Raw genomic sequence first — 13,329 nt, 5'->3', positions numbered from 1 at the left:
TTCATACGCCACCCTGAATGACGGCCAAATGACGACACCGGAAATAAAGGCGGTTACTCGTAACATCACCCACTCTAAACAACCCGTTTATAGACGCTACTGCAGCTCACTGATAGGAGCAACTTAACAAGTAGGCGAGCCAACCGCATATAGGCGGGACGAACTTCATTGGACCTGCCACAATCTACCCCTAACTTTTGTATCGTCGCCCCGGCGATAAACCAACCCTTGCCACTCAATCCCAGGGTCTAAACCACGCCACAACTGCCCTGGATGACGCCTCGGGCAACACTCCAACATTACCCAACACTCCCACCGACCGCGGGAGATGGTGGAGGTTGGAGTGCTGACCAGCGGTTACTCGCCTGGATCGTTGCGGCACTACATCAGCCCCATCAGACAAACTTTCAGGACGGGCGAGGGGCTGTTGGACCAACTCACTTCCAAAGGTCCAATTTGGATCAGCCAAGTTCTCAAGTCTACTGCCCGTTGAAACCTCCACAACCCCTGACCCGACGGGTCCCCGGATATGCTCTGGTGGGGTCCCTGGTTCCAAAACCCACAAATCTCCCTGCTCTGACCCCTCGGAAGCCTGCTCCCCCGAAGATGGCCCCGATTCAATTACAGGATCATACATGGACTCATGGACCAAAGGGTCCTTCTGACTGCGTTTTTTCAACATGGAACGATGTACCTGTCTTACCTTGTCCAAATCATCTACGGGGGCAATAGAGTAGACCGAACCCCTCTCCTTAGGGGCCCTCACCACTTGATACACCACTGGGCTCCACAGATCACTGATCTTTGACCGACCTCTCACGCCAAAATTGCGGAGATAGACCATCTGACCCTCCCCCAGTGGTGAATCTCGTACATGAGAGTCATATAGTGCCTTACGATGCTCGGCGGCAGCCCTAAGATGCTCCTGTGCACCTTCAAACGCCACCCGCAGTCGTGTCTGATGCTCCACCACCCATTCATGTACGTGTCCTGTAGTCGTCTCCTCTACTCTACCCAACAGAAAGTCAACTGGTAAACGAGGCTCTTGACCAAACATCAAATAGTATGGTGACTCACCTGTTGATTGGTGGGGGGTAGTATTGTAGCTAAACAGTACCTGCGGGAGACATAAGGCCCAATCCCTCTTGCTTGAGGGGGGCAAAGTACGCAAAAGGTCATGCAGGGTCCTATTGAACCTCTCGCACTGACCATTCCCTGCCGGATGATAAGGTGTGGTACGAGACTTCTCCACCTTATATAAATTACACAGCTGCCGTATGAGTGAAGACTCAAAGTTACGGCCCTGGTCAGAGTGTATACGACCAGGAACCCCAAACTTACAGAACCACTCGACCACTAGCACTTGAGCCACAGTTTCAGCTCTCTGGTCTCTTGTAGGAACCGCCAACGTGTACTTTGTGAAGACATCGGTCATCACGAGCACATTCTCTAAACCTGAGCTGGATGGTTCCAATACAGTGTAATCGATAGCCAAGATCTCATTTGGCCTGGAGGCCAGCAAATGCCCCATAAAACTGGAGGCAACTGGCTGTACACCTTTGGCAGCTTGGCAACGTTCACATTCCTTACACCAACTGGCCACAGCTCCTGACATTCCAGGCCAATAACAACGCCGACGAACTAACTCCGTTGTTCGTTCAATGCCCTGGTGTCCATGCTCTTGGTGCAGCCACCTCAAAATCTCTTTCTTTAACACCGAGGGCAAGAGTACTTGAAGGATTTCCTCCCTGCCATCAGGGCGAAAGATCCGACGGTAAAGAACCCCCCCACGCTCCAGCAGGCGGTCCCACTGACGGAGAAAAGTCAAACTGTTCTTAGATAATAGCCGTCGTTCCTCCAAGCTAGGGTAGCGCTCGCGCCGCCAAAAAAACAAAACCTTCTCAATATCTGGATCAGATTCTTGTAACGCCCTCAGATCGGCTGCTGAATAACTTGGGAAAACCTTAAGCGCTGCTTGAGTAGCCTGATATACCGGCTCCACTCCTGCTGCCTGATGTACAACTGCCGGGACCAAAGTAGCCGGTAGTAGCTGTCCCACTCCCTCGCTATCAGCTGGGGGCTGTCTCGACAGAGCATCAGCATTACTATTACTCTTTCCTGGCCGATACCGAACTTGAAAGTCGAAAACAGCAAGCTGGGCAGCCCAACGCTGTTCCGTGGCCCCCAGCTTTGCTGACGCCAAGTGACTCAGGGGATTGTTGTCTGTAAAAACAACACACTTATGCCCCAACAGATACTCCCTGAATTTTTCTGTCATTGCCCACTTGAGCGCCAAAAATTCTAATTTCATAGAACTGTAATTTACCATATTCCGCTCAGTGGGCCGCAGACTACGACTGGCATACGCAATGGGTCGGATCTTTCCCTCCTGCTCTTGGGACAGAACCCCCCCCCAGCCCCCGATGGCTGGCATCAACTTCCAAGATAAACGGCAATGAAAAATCGGCATAAGCTAAAATGGGTGCTGTGGTAAGCTTCTCCTTTAAGGAGTCAAAACTCCTTTGGCAATGCTCTGTCCAGGCACTGGCAAAGCCCTCCTTGGATGGTCTCTTACGCTTGCCCCCAATGAACTCTGCCACCAGTTTATGTAGAGGGGCCGCCAACTTCGCAAACCCCTCCACAAAACGGCGGTAATAACTGGTGAACCCCAAAAATGAACGGAGGTCGGTAACATTACCCGGGCAAGGCCACTTGGCCACAGCCTCCACCTTACTAGGATCTGTGGCCACCCCCTGAGAAGACACCACATGACCCAAATACTTTACCTGTTGCTGGAAGAACGCACACTTCTCTAACTTCGCTTTGAGGCCTTCCCGCTGCAATCGACCCAAAACCACCTCCAATCTTTCCAGATGTTGTGTCACTGAGGAGGAAAAAACCACAATGTCGTCGAGGTATAAAAGCAACGACTGATGCCTTTGGTCACCAAACAACCTTTCCATCAACCGTTGGAAGGTGCTGGGAGCATTACAAAGTCCAAAAGGCATCCTATTCCACTCGAATAACCCGAATGGAGTACAGAATGCGGTTTTGGGCTTATCCCCCTCAGTGACTGGAACTTGGTTGTACCCGCTGGCTAAATCCAAGGTGGAAAACCAGCGGGCCCCTGTCAATGCATCTAATGTTTCCTCTATGCGAGGCAGTGGGAACGCATCCTTCCTGGTCTTTGAGTTCAACTGACGGTAGTCTACGCACATGCGTAGACTACCGTCTTTCTTCTTAACCAAGACAATAGGAGAGGCGTAGGGACTACAACTCTCCCGAATTATCTGGGCCTCAAGCAACTGATGAATGTGCGTCTTCACCACGTCATATTCGGAGGGAGGCAAGCGCCTATATCGCTGCCGGACTGGGACATCGTCGGAGAGGGGAATGTCATGCGATAGCAAGTTGGTACACCCTAAATCCGTGCCGTCACCTGCAAACACAGACTGATAACGCCACAACAGGGTCCTAACCGGACCCTGCTCCACCGTTCCCAATGGAGACAGATCTACAGCTTCTATCTGCTCCTGCACTGAGGGTCCCACCACACAATCCTGGAAACCCACCGTAGCAACCACTTCCTTCACCTCAGTCACCCCTGGAGGCAAGCTAGCAACATACACATCATACAAGGTACCCAACACAGTATTTGGATAGAGTACTGCATCTAGCATTCCTACATTAACAACCGGTATGTAAACAGTACCTCGAACCACTGGCACCAAGGCAGGTGAGGCCAGTAGGCCAGCCGGGAGGCCAGAATCAGGTGGCTCGAATAACACCGTACCCCCTGAATACTGCTCGGAACAGGTAGCGACGACTATCTTCATTGTACCACCTAGGACCCGACACTGGTGGCGTCCTCGTACCCTCGCCTCACCAACCTGTCCAGTTAACGGCTGAGACCTAACCTCATGACAGTGCTGCAATGCTTGCATCACAAACCCAGGAACCTCCACAACCGGTGGAGAAGCAAACAAGGCTTGACCATGTTGACCAAAAAGTTCTCGGTAACAGCGGCTCAGCACATTCATCCCCAAAACACCCGGGACCTGAGCACACATGCCACCAGGAGGATCCCTGACCACCAAAACCCCACACTTATGCACTGTCTTTCCGCACAACCCCACATCTAACTCCATGTAGCCGATATACGGAATTGCAAGCCCATTAGCGGCACGCAACTGAAGCCATTGGCAAAGTTTTAACCGCTCTTGGCCCCATGGTTCAAAATGTTTCAAAAAACAGCTTTCAGTTATGGTCGATACCATGGAGCCGGTATCGATCAAGCAAGGCACCAAAACTCCACCAATACTTGCCCTCAACTGCGGGCAACCAGACATTAAACACGACATTGAGCCCGCGATTTCCCCCTCCGAGCTATGGCTCAAAAGCCCGGTGGGTACTAGTTTCCCGACGGCTGACTTGACCGACGCTGCCCCTCCACAGGCAATGTACCAGCACCAGGAGACGGGGGGCCGGCCAATTGAACATTACACTCTCTGGCAAAGTGGCCAGGTTGATGGCAACGCCTACAAAGTAGCGGCCCATAACGAGGGGAACGCCCCCGCTCACGTGCACCCTGAAACTGAGCACCTTGAAACTGAGCAAAAGTCTGAGTGAGTTGATTCAACTGATTTTGTTGCGCCTTCAACATCTCCCTTAATTCGCTCAGCTCTGACTGAGAGGACCCACCCCCGTCCGAACGCGTTCCCCCCTGAACTCCATATTGAATCCCATACGATAATGGGACTGACTGGCTACGAGCCCGCACACCCCCAGGCATACCTTCCTGTTCCCACCTAATCGCTTCACTGCGCACCTCTAACAGTGTGGCATTCGGTTGACGGCGGACTAGCTGTTTGAGCTCACGGCGCAGAGCATTATCGGCCACATGTTCGACGAACTGGTCCCTCAACAAAACAGGGGCATTTAACACAGCCCCAGGAAACCGCTGCTTAACTTTTTCCATAAGGCCCATCAAGACAAGTGAGAACTCCAATAAGCCCTCCCCTTCCCTTTGCCTTCTGGAAAAAAAAGCTTCCTGCAATGCTACGTGGGACTGAGAGCAACCAAAAACCTCACGTAACGCGAGGAAAATCCTATCTGGATCCCCGCGTTCAATATCAGAACGGTACCGGATTTCCTCTCGTGCCTCCCCCTCTAAGTGGTCAAATAAAAAGAATGCCTGGTCTGCTACAGACAAATGCCGAGCCCGAATACAGGCCTGTGCCTCCTCAATCCACTCATTGATGCCAATTCCTGATTTTCCATTAAACTTGGGACACCTCCGGTCCCTAGGTACAAACACGAATCTTTCGGGCTGACTAGCACTCACCTCGACTGGATGGGGCGGAACAGGCTCTGCATCGGGCATATTAGAAAAGGCAGCGGAGCCAGGCAATGCAAGGGCACGCTCTTGACGCAGCCTCTCATTGTCTGCCTTCAACTGGACCACCAGATCTCGAAGTTCCTGGAGTTGTTCCTCCATTCTTAAAGTCAACACTCACCACTAACGAGAACTGCTCTCCACAATCTAGACAGACGCTGCTGCTTTGCCCTGATACAAAAAAACAAAAACAGACACACTGAATTGCACAAACACCCCAATTACAATTTTACACCCATATGCATACACGTCTCCACCTTGCAACCGTGAGGACCCTGCACGACTACGCCAAATGTGGCCAGGTTGATCAGTTCGCGACTACGCCACCCTGGAATCCTGCCAGGGACGATACAATAATATTTCTTATTTAAAGCAACGCATGGTTCGCTCACAGTAAACGGCGGGAGACGTGGATGAAAAAATATAAATTTTATTACAGATAAAATTTGAGGTTCATGAGCACAGAACAAACCTTCAACAACAGTTTATAGACCACAACAATTACATCATTTGACAACACACAAAACGACTGAGTAATCAGTTACAGCTGAATCTGGACAGGGGAGCTGAAGTTTGACAATAAAACACAATATGGCCTCCACGGCAAATCACTCTTCCCATACCCCTGTGCTTCGGCACTCTCGCACACGTACACCACTCAGGACACAGCACTCGTGATAACAGACCACAACCAGCTTTCCGCGCCGGCTCCAGCACTTAACCCCTGTAACAGATTCAGGGTATACACCACTCAGGCTCTCTCACACTAAACACTTTACTAAAGACACAGAACAAGGTTATCGCCTCTCTACTTACACATGAACAATTAGGATGCCAAAATAAATCCAAAACAAAAGAGATAAATAGAACCACTTCTGACCACACAAAAATAAGAAAATAAAGAAATTCACAGTTAACAAAATTCACATCAACTTGACCAGTACAGTATCACAACTCAACCATACACACACTAACAATATTACAATCTAACAAAAGGAAAATAAACACCCACACACACACACACACACACACACACACGCTTCGGTAACAAACACAAAAAAACAATTTCAGTGCAAATATCAGAAGCAAGCAGCAGCGCCTCCAGACGATGTCCCACGTAGTCCCACAGCACGGAACAAATCGCCCATAACACGACCACTCTGTACCCAATCCCTCTGTGAAATTACCAGTTTAACAATTAGACGAGATCTCCATAATTTAACTAGTTACAGCTGTTCATAAAATCAGTTTCTCTCTACAGGAGATCGCCACCCTTAAATTATAAACGCACATACCTTGTAAGTGCGATCGCCAGACACCCGATCAGTTAGGCAACCGGATATACATGGAAGCTGAGGGCTCGTCCAGTTTATCGTGGGGGAACGAACGCGCCGATGACGACCAAGCGCCTTCGTACTGGGCTACAAATAGCCTATAAACACCCGTGCTTGAATCAGCCTCACTCCAACCTTTGACTGTAAACACACAAGGGTACTGCTACAGTAGAAACGGATACTCAGATAACGCAATCAACTCTTTCACCTACCCGAAGAGGGACAGTCTCGCTCAATGCCAGCCGTAGGGATTCATACGCCACCCTGAATGACGGCCAAATGACGACACCGGAAATAAAGGCGGTTACTCGTAACATCACCCACTCTAAACAACCCGTTTATAGACGCTACTGCAGCTCACTGATAGGAGCAACTTAACAAGTAGGCGAGCCAACCGCATATAGGCGGGACGAACTTCATTGGACCTGCCACAATCTACCCCTAACTTTTGTATCGTCGCCCCGGCGATAAACCAACCCTTGCCACTCAATCCCAGGGTCTAAACCACGCCACAACTGCCCTGGATGACGCCTCGGGCAACACTCCAACATTACCCAACACTCCCACCGACCGCGGGAGATGGTGGAGGTTGGAGTGCTGACCAGCGGTTACTCGCCTGGATCGTTGCGGCACTACATCAGCCCCATCAGACAAACTTTCAGGACGGGCGAGGGGCTGTTGGACCAACTCACTTCCAAAGGTCCAATTTGGATCAGCCAAGTTCTCAAGTCTACTGCCCGTTGAAACCTCCACAACCCCTGACCCGACGGGTCCCCGGATATGCTCTGGTGGGGTCCCTGGTTCCAAAAACCCACAAATCTCCCTGCTCTGACCCCTCGGAAGCCTGCTCCCCCGAAGATGGCCCCGATTCAATTACAGGATCATACATGGACTCATGGACCAAAGGGTCCTTCTGACTGCGTTTTTTCAACATGGAACGATGTACCTGTCTTACCTTGTCCAAATCATCTACGGGGGCAATAGAGTAGACCGAACCCCTCTCCTTAGGGGCCCTCACCACTTGATACACCACTGGGCTCCACAGATCACTGATCTTTGACCGACCTCTCACGCCAAAATTGCGGAGATAGACCATCTGACCCTCCCCCAGTGGTGAATCTCGTACATGAGAGTCATATAGTGCCTTACGATGCTCGGCGGCAGCCCTAAGATGCTCCTGTGCACCTTCAAACGCCACCCGCAGTCGTGTCTGATGCTCCACCACCCATTCATGTACGTGTCCTGTAGTCGTCTCCTCTACTCTACCCAACAGAAAGTCAACTGGTAAACGAGGCTCTTGACCAAACATCAAATAGTATGGTGACTCACCTGTTGATTGGTGGGGGGTAGTATTGTAGCTAAACAGTACCTGCGGGAGACATAAGGCCCAATCCCTCTTGCTTGAGGGGGGCAAAGTACGCAAAAGGTCATGCAGGGTCCTATTGAACCTCTCGCACTGACCATTCCCTGCCGGATGATAAGGTGTGGTACGAGACTTCTCCACCTTATATAAATTACACAGCTGCCGTATGAGTGAAGACTCAAAGTTACGGCCCTGGTCAGAGTGTATACGACCAGGAACCCCAAACTTACAGAACCACTCGACCACTAGCACTTGAGCCACAGTTTCAGCTCTCTGGTCTCTTGTAGGAACCGCCAACGTGTACTTTGTGAAGACATCGGTCATCACGAGCACATTCTCTAAACCTGAGCTGGATGGTTCCAATACAGTGTAATCGATAGCCAAGATCTCATTTGGCCTGGAGGCCAGCAAATGCCCCATAAAACTGGAGGCAACTGGCTGTACACCTTTGGCAGCTTGGCAACGTTCACATTCCTTACACCAACTGGCCACAGCTCCTGACATTCCAGGCCAATAACAACGCCGACGAACTAACTCCGTTGTTCGTTCAATGCCCTGGTGTCCATGCTCTTGGTGCAGCCACCTCAAAATCTCTTTCTTTAACACCGAGGGCAAGAGTACTTGAAGGATTTCCTCCCTGCCATCAGGGCGAAAGATCCGACGGTAAAGAACCCCCCCACGCTCCAGCAGGCGGTCCCACTGACGGAGAAAAGTCAAACTGTTCTTAGATAATAGCCGTCGTTCCTCCAAGCTAGGGTAGCGCTCGCGCCGCCAAAAAAACAAAACCTTCTCAATATCTGGATCAGATTCTTGTAACGCCCTCAGATCGGCTGCTGAATAACTTGGGAAAACCTTAAGCGCTGCTTGAGTAGCCTGATATACCGGCTCCACTCCTGCTGCCTGATGTACAACTGCCGGGACCAAAGTAGCCGGTAGTAGCTGTCCCACTCCCTCGCTATCAGCTGGGGGCTGTCTCGACAGAGCATCAGCATTACTATTACTCTTTCCTGGCCGATACCGAACTTGAAAGTCGAAAACAGCAAGCTGGGCAGCCCAACGCTGTTCCGTGGCCCCCAGCTTTGCTGACGCCAAGTGACTCAGGGGATTGTTGTCTGTAAAAACAACACACTTATGCCCCAACAGATACTCCCTGAATTTTTCTGTCATTGCCCACTTGAGCGCCAAAAATTCTAATTTCATAGAACTGTAATTTACCATATTCCGCTCAGTGGGCCGCAGACTACGACTGGCATACGCAATGGGTCGGATCTTTCCCTCCTGCTCTTGGGACAGAACCCCCCCCCAGCCCCCGATGGCTGGCATCAACTTCCAAGATAAACGGCAATGAAAAATCGCATAAGCTAAAATGGGTGCTGTGGTAAGCTTCTCCTTTAAGGAGTCAAAACTCCTTTGGCAATGCTCTGTCCAGGCACTGGCAAAGCCCTCCTTGGATGGTCTCTTACGCTTGCCCCCAATGAACTCTGCCACCAGTTTATGTAGAGGGGCCGCCAACTTCGCAAACCCCTCCACAAAACGGCGGTAATAACTGGTGAACCCCAAAAATGAACGGAGGTCGGTAACATTACCCGGGCAAGGCCACTTGGCCACAGCCTCCACCTTACTAGGATCTGTGGCCACCCCCTGAGAAGACACCACATGACCCAAATACTTTACCTGTTGCTGGAAGAACGCACACTTCTCTAACTTCGCTTTGAGGCCTTCCCGCTGCAATCGACCCAAAACCACCTCCAATCTTTCCAGATGTTGTGTCACTGAGGAGGAAAAAACCACAATGTCGTCGAGGTATAAAAGCAACGACTGATGCCTTTGGTCACCAAACAACCTTTCCATCAACCGTTGGAAGGTGCTGGGAGCATTACAAAGTCCAAAAGGCATCCTATTCCACTCGAATAACCCGAAATGGAGTACAGAATGCGGTTTTGGGCTTATCCCCTCAGTGACTGGAACTTGGTTGTACCCGCTGGCTAAATCCAAGGTGGAAAACCAGCGGGCCCCTGTCAATGCATCTAATGTTTCCTCTATGCGAGGCAGTGGGAACGCATCCTTCCTGGTCTTTGAGTTCAACTGACGGTAGTCTACGCACATGCGTAGACTACCGTCTTTCTTCTTAACCAAGACAATAGGAGAGGCGTAGGGACTACAACTCTCCCGAATTATCTGGGCCTCAAGCAACTGATGAATGTGCGTCTTCACCACGTCATATTCGGAGGAGGCAAGCGCCTATATCGCTGCCGGACTGGGACATCGTCGGAGAGGGGAATGTCATGCGATAGCAAGTTGGTACACCCTAAATCCGTGCCGTCACCTGCAAACACAGACTGATAACGCCACAACAGGGTCCTAACCGGACCCTGCTCCACCGTTCCCAATGGAGACAGATCTACAGCTTCTATCTGCTCCTGCACTGAGGGTCCCACCACACAATCCTGGAAACCCACCGTAGGAACCACTTCCTTCACCTCAGTCACCCCTGGAGGCAAGCTAGCAACATACACATCATACAAGGTACCCAACACAGTATTTGGATAGAGTACTGCATCTAGCATTCCTACATTAACAACCGGTATGTAAACAGTACCTCGAACCACTGGCACCAAGGCAGGTGAGGCCAGTAGGCCAGCCGGGAGGCCAGAATCAGGTGGCTCGAATAACACCGTACCCCCTGAATACTGCTCGGAACAGGTAGCGACGACTATCTTCATTGTACCACCTAGGACCCGACAACTGGTGGCGTCCTCGTACCCTCGCCTCACCAACCTGTCCAGTTAACGGCTGAGACCTAACCTCATGACAGTGCTGCAATGCTTGCATCACAAACCCAGGAACCTCCACAACCGTGGAGAAGCAAACAAGGCTTGACCATGTTGACCAAAAAGTTCTCGGTAAACAGCGGCTCAGCACATTCATCCCCAAAACACCCGGGACCTGAGCACACATGCCACCAGGAGGATCCCTGACCACCAAAACCCCACACTTATGCACTGTCTTTCCGCACAACCCCACATCTAACTCCATGTAGCCGAATATAACGGAATTGGCAAGCCCATTAGCGGCACGCAACTGAAGCCATTGGCAAAGTTTTAACCGCTCTTGGCCCCATGGTTCAAAATGTTTCAAAAAACAGCTTTCAGTTATGGTCGATACCATGGAGCCGGTATCGATCAAGCAAGGCACCAAAACTCCACCAATACTTGCCCTCAACTGCGGGCAACCAGACATTAAAACACGACATTGAGGCCCGCGATTTCCCCCTCCGAGCTATGGCTCAAAAGCCCGGTGGGTACTAGTTTCCCGACGGCTGACTTGACCGACGCTGCCCCTCCACAGGCAATGTACCAGCACCAGGAGACGGGGGGCCGGCCAATTGAACATTACACTCTCTGGCAAAGTGGCCAGGGTTGATGGCAACGCCTACAAAGTAGCGGCCCATAACGAGGGGAACGCCCCCGCCTCACGTGCACCCTGAAACTGAGCACCTTGAAACTGAGCAAAAGTCTGAGTGAGTTGATTCAACTGATTTTGTGCGCCTTCAACATCTCCCTTAATTCGCTCAGCTCTGACTGAGAGGACCCACCCCCGTCCGAACGCGTTCCCCCCCTGGAACTCCATATTGAATCCCATACGATAATGGGACTGACTGGCTACGAGCCCGCACACCCCCAGGCATACCTTCCTGTTCCCACCTAATCGCTTCACTGCGCACCTCTACAGTGTGGCATTCGGTTGACGGCGGACTAGCTGTTTGAGCTCACGGCGCAGAGCATTATCGGCCACATGTTCGACGAACTGGTCCCTCAACAAAACAGGGGCATTTAAACACAGCCCCAGGAAACCCGCTGCTTAACTTTTTCCATAAGGCCCATCAAGACAAGTGAGGAACTCCAATAAGCCCTCCCCTTCCCTTTGCCTTCTGGAAAAAAAAGCTTCCTGCAATGCTACGTGGGGACTGAGAGCAAACCAAAAATCCTCACGTAACGCGAGGAAAATCCTATCTGGATCCCCGCGTTCAATATCAGAACGGTACCGGATTTCCTCTCGTGCCTCCCCCCCTCTAAGTGGTCAAATAAAAAGAATGCCTGGTCTGCTACAGACAAATGCCGAGCCCGAATACAGGGCCTGTGCCTCCTCAATCCACTCATTGATGCCAATTCCTGATTTTCCATTAAACCTTGGGACACCTCCGGTCCCTAGGTACAAACACGAATCTTTCGGGCTGACTAGCACTCACCTCGACTGGATGGGGCGGAACAGGCTCTGCATCGGGCATATTAGAAAAGGCAGCGGAGCCAGGCAATGCAAGGGCACGCTCTTGACGCAGCCTCTCATTGTCCTGCCTTCAACTGGACCACCAGATCTCGAAGTTCCTGGAGTTGTTCCTCCATTCTTAAAGTCAACACTCACCACTAACGAGAACTGCTCTCCACAATCTAGACAGACGCTGCTGCTTTGCCTGATACAAAAAAACAAAAACAGACACACTGAATTGCACAAACACCCCAATTACAATTTTACACCCATATGCAATACACGTCTCCACCTTGCAACCGTGAGGACCCTGCACGACTACGCCAAATGTGGCCAGGTTGATCAGTTCGCGACTACGCCACCCTGGAATCCTGCCAGGGACGATACAATAATATTTCTTATTTAAAGCAAACGCATGGTTCGCTCACAGTAAACGGCCGGGAGACGTGGATGAAAAAATATAAATTTTATTACAGATAAAATTTGAGGTTCATGAGCACAGAACAAACTTCAACAACAGTTTATAGACCACAACAATTACATCATTTGAACAACACACAAAACGACTGAGTAATCAGTTACAGCTGAATCTGACAGGGGAGCTGAAGTTTGACAATAAAACACAATATGGCCCTCCACGGCAAATCACTCTTCCCATACCCCTGTGCTTCGGCCACTCTCGCACACGTACACCACTCAGGACACAGCACTCGTGATAACAGACCACAACCAGCTTTCCGCGCCGGCTCCAGCACTTAACCCCTGAAACAGATTCAGGGTATACACCACTCAGGCTCTCTCACACTAAACACTTTACTAAAGACACAGAACAAGGTTATCGCCTCTCTACTTACACATGAACCAATTAGGATGCCAAAATAAATCCAAAACAAAAGAGATAAATAGAACCACTTCTGACCACACAAAAATAAGAAAATAAAGAAATTCACAGTAACAAAATTCACATCAAC

General features: G+C 50.6%; 1 pseudogene; it reads right to left on the bottom strand.

The window, feature by feature from the left end:
* Nucleotides 1–235: 235 nt before the first annotated feature.
* On the bottom strand, nt 236–12,563 carry LOC130101160 (uncharacterized; annotated as a pseudogene).
* Nucleotides 12,564–13,329: the final 766 nt, after the last annotated feature.

The sequence above is a fragment of the Rhinichthys klamathensis genome, unplaced genomic scaffold, assembly GCF_029890125.1.
Source record: "Rhinichthys klamathensis goyatoka isolate OS25496 unplaced genomic scaffold, OSU_Roscu_1.1 h1tg000253l_1, whole genome shotgun sequence".
Lineage (NCBI taxonomy): Eukaryota > Metazoa > Chordata > Actinopteri > Cypriniformes > Leuciscidae > Rhinichthys > Rhinichthys klamathensis.
Note: the sequence above shows the minus strand (reverse complement) of the source record. Positions and strands in the feature narration are given on the sequence as shown.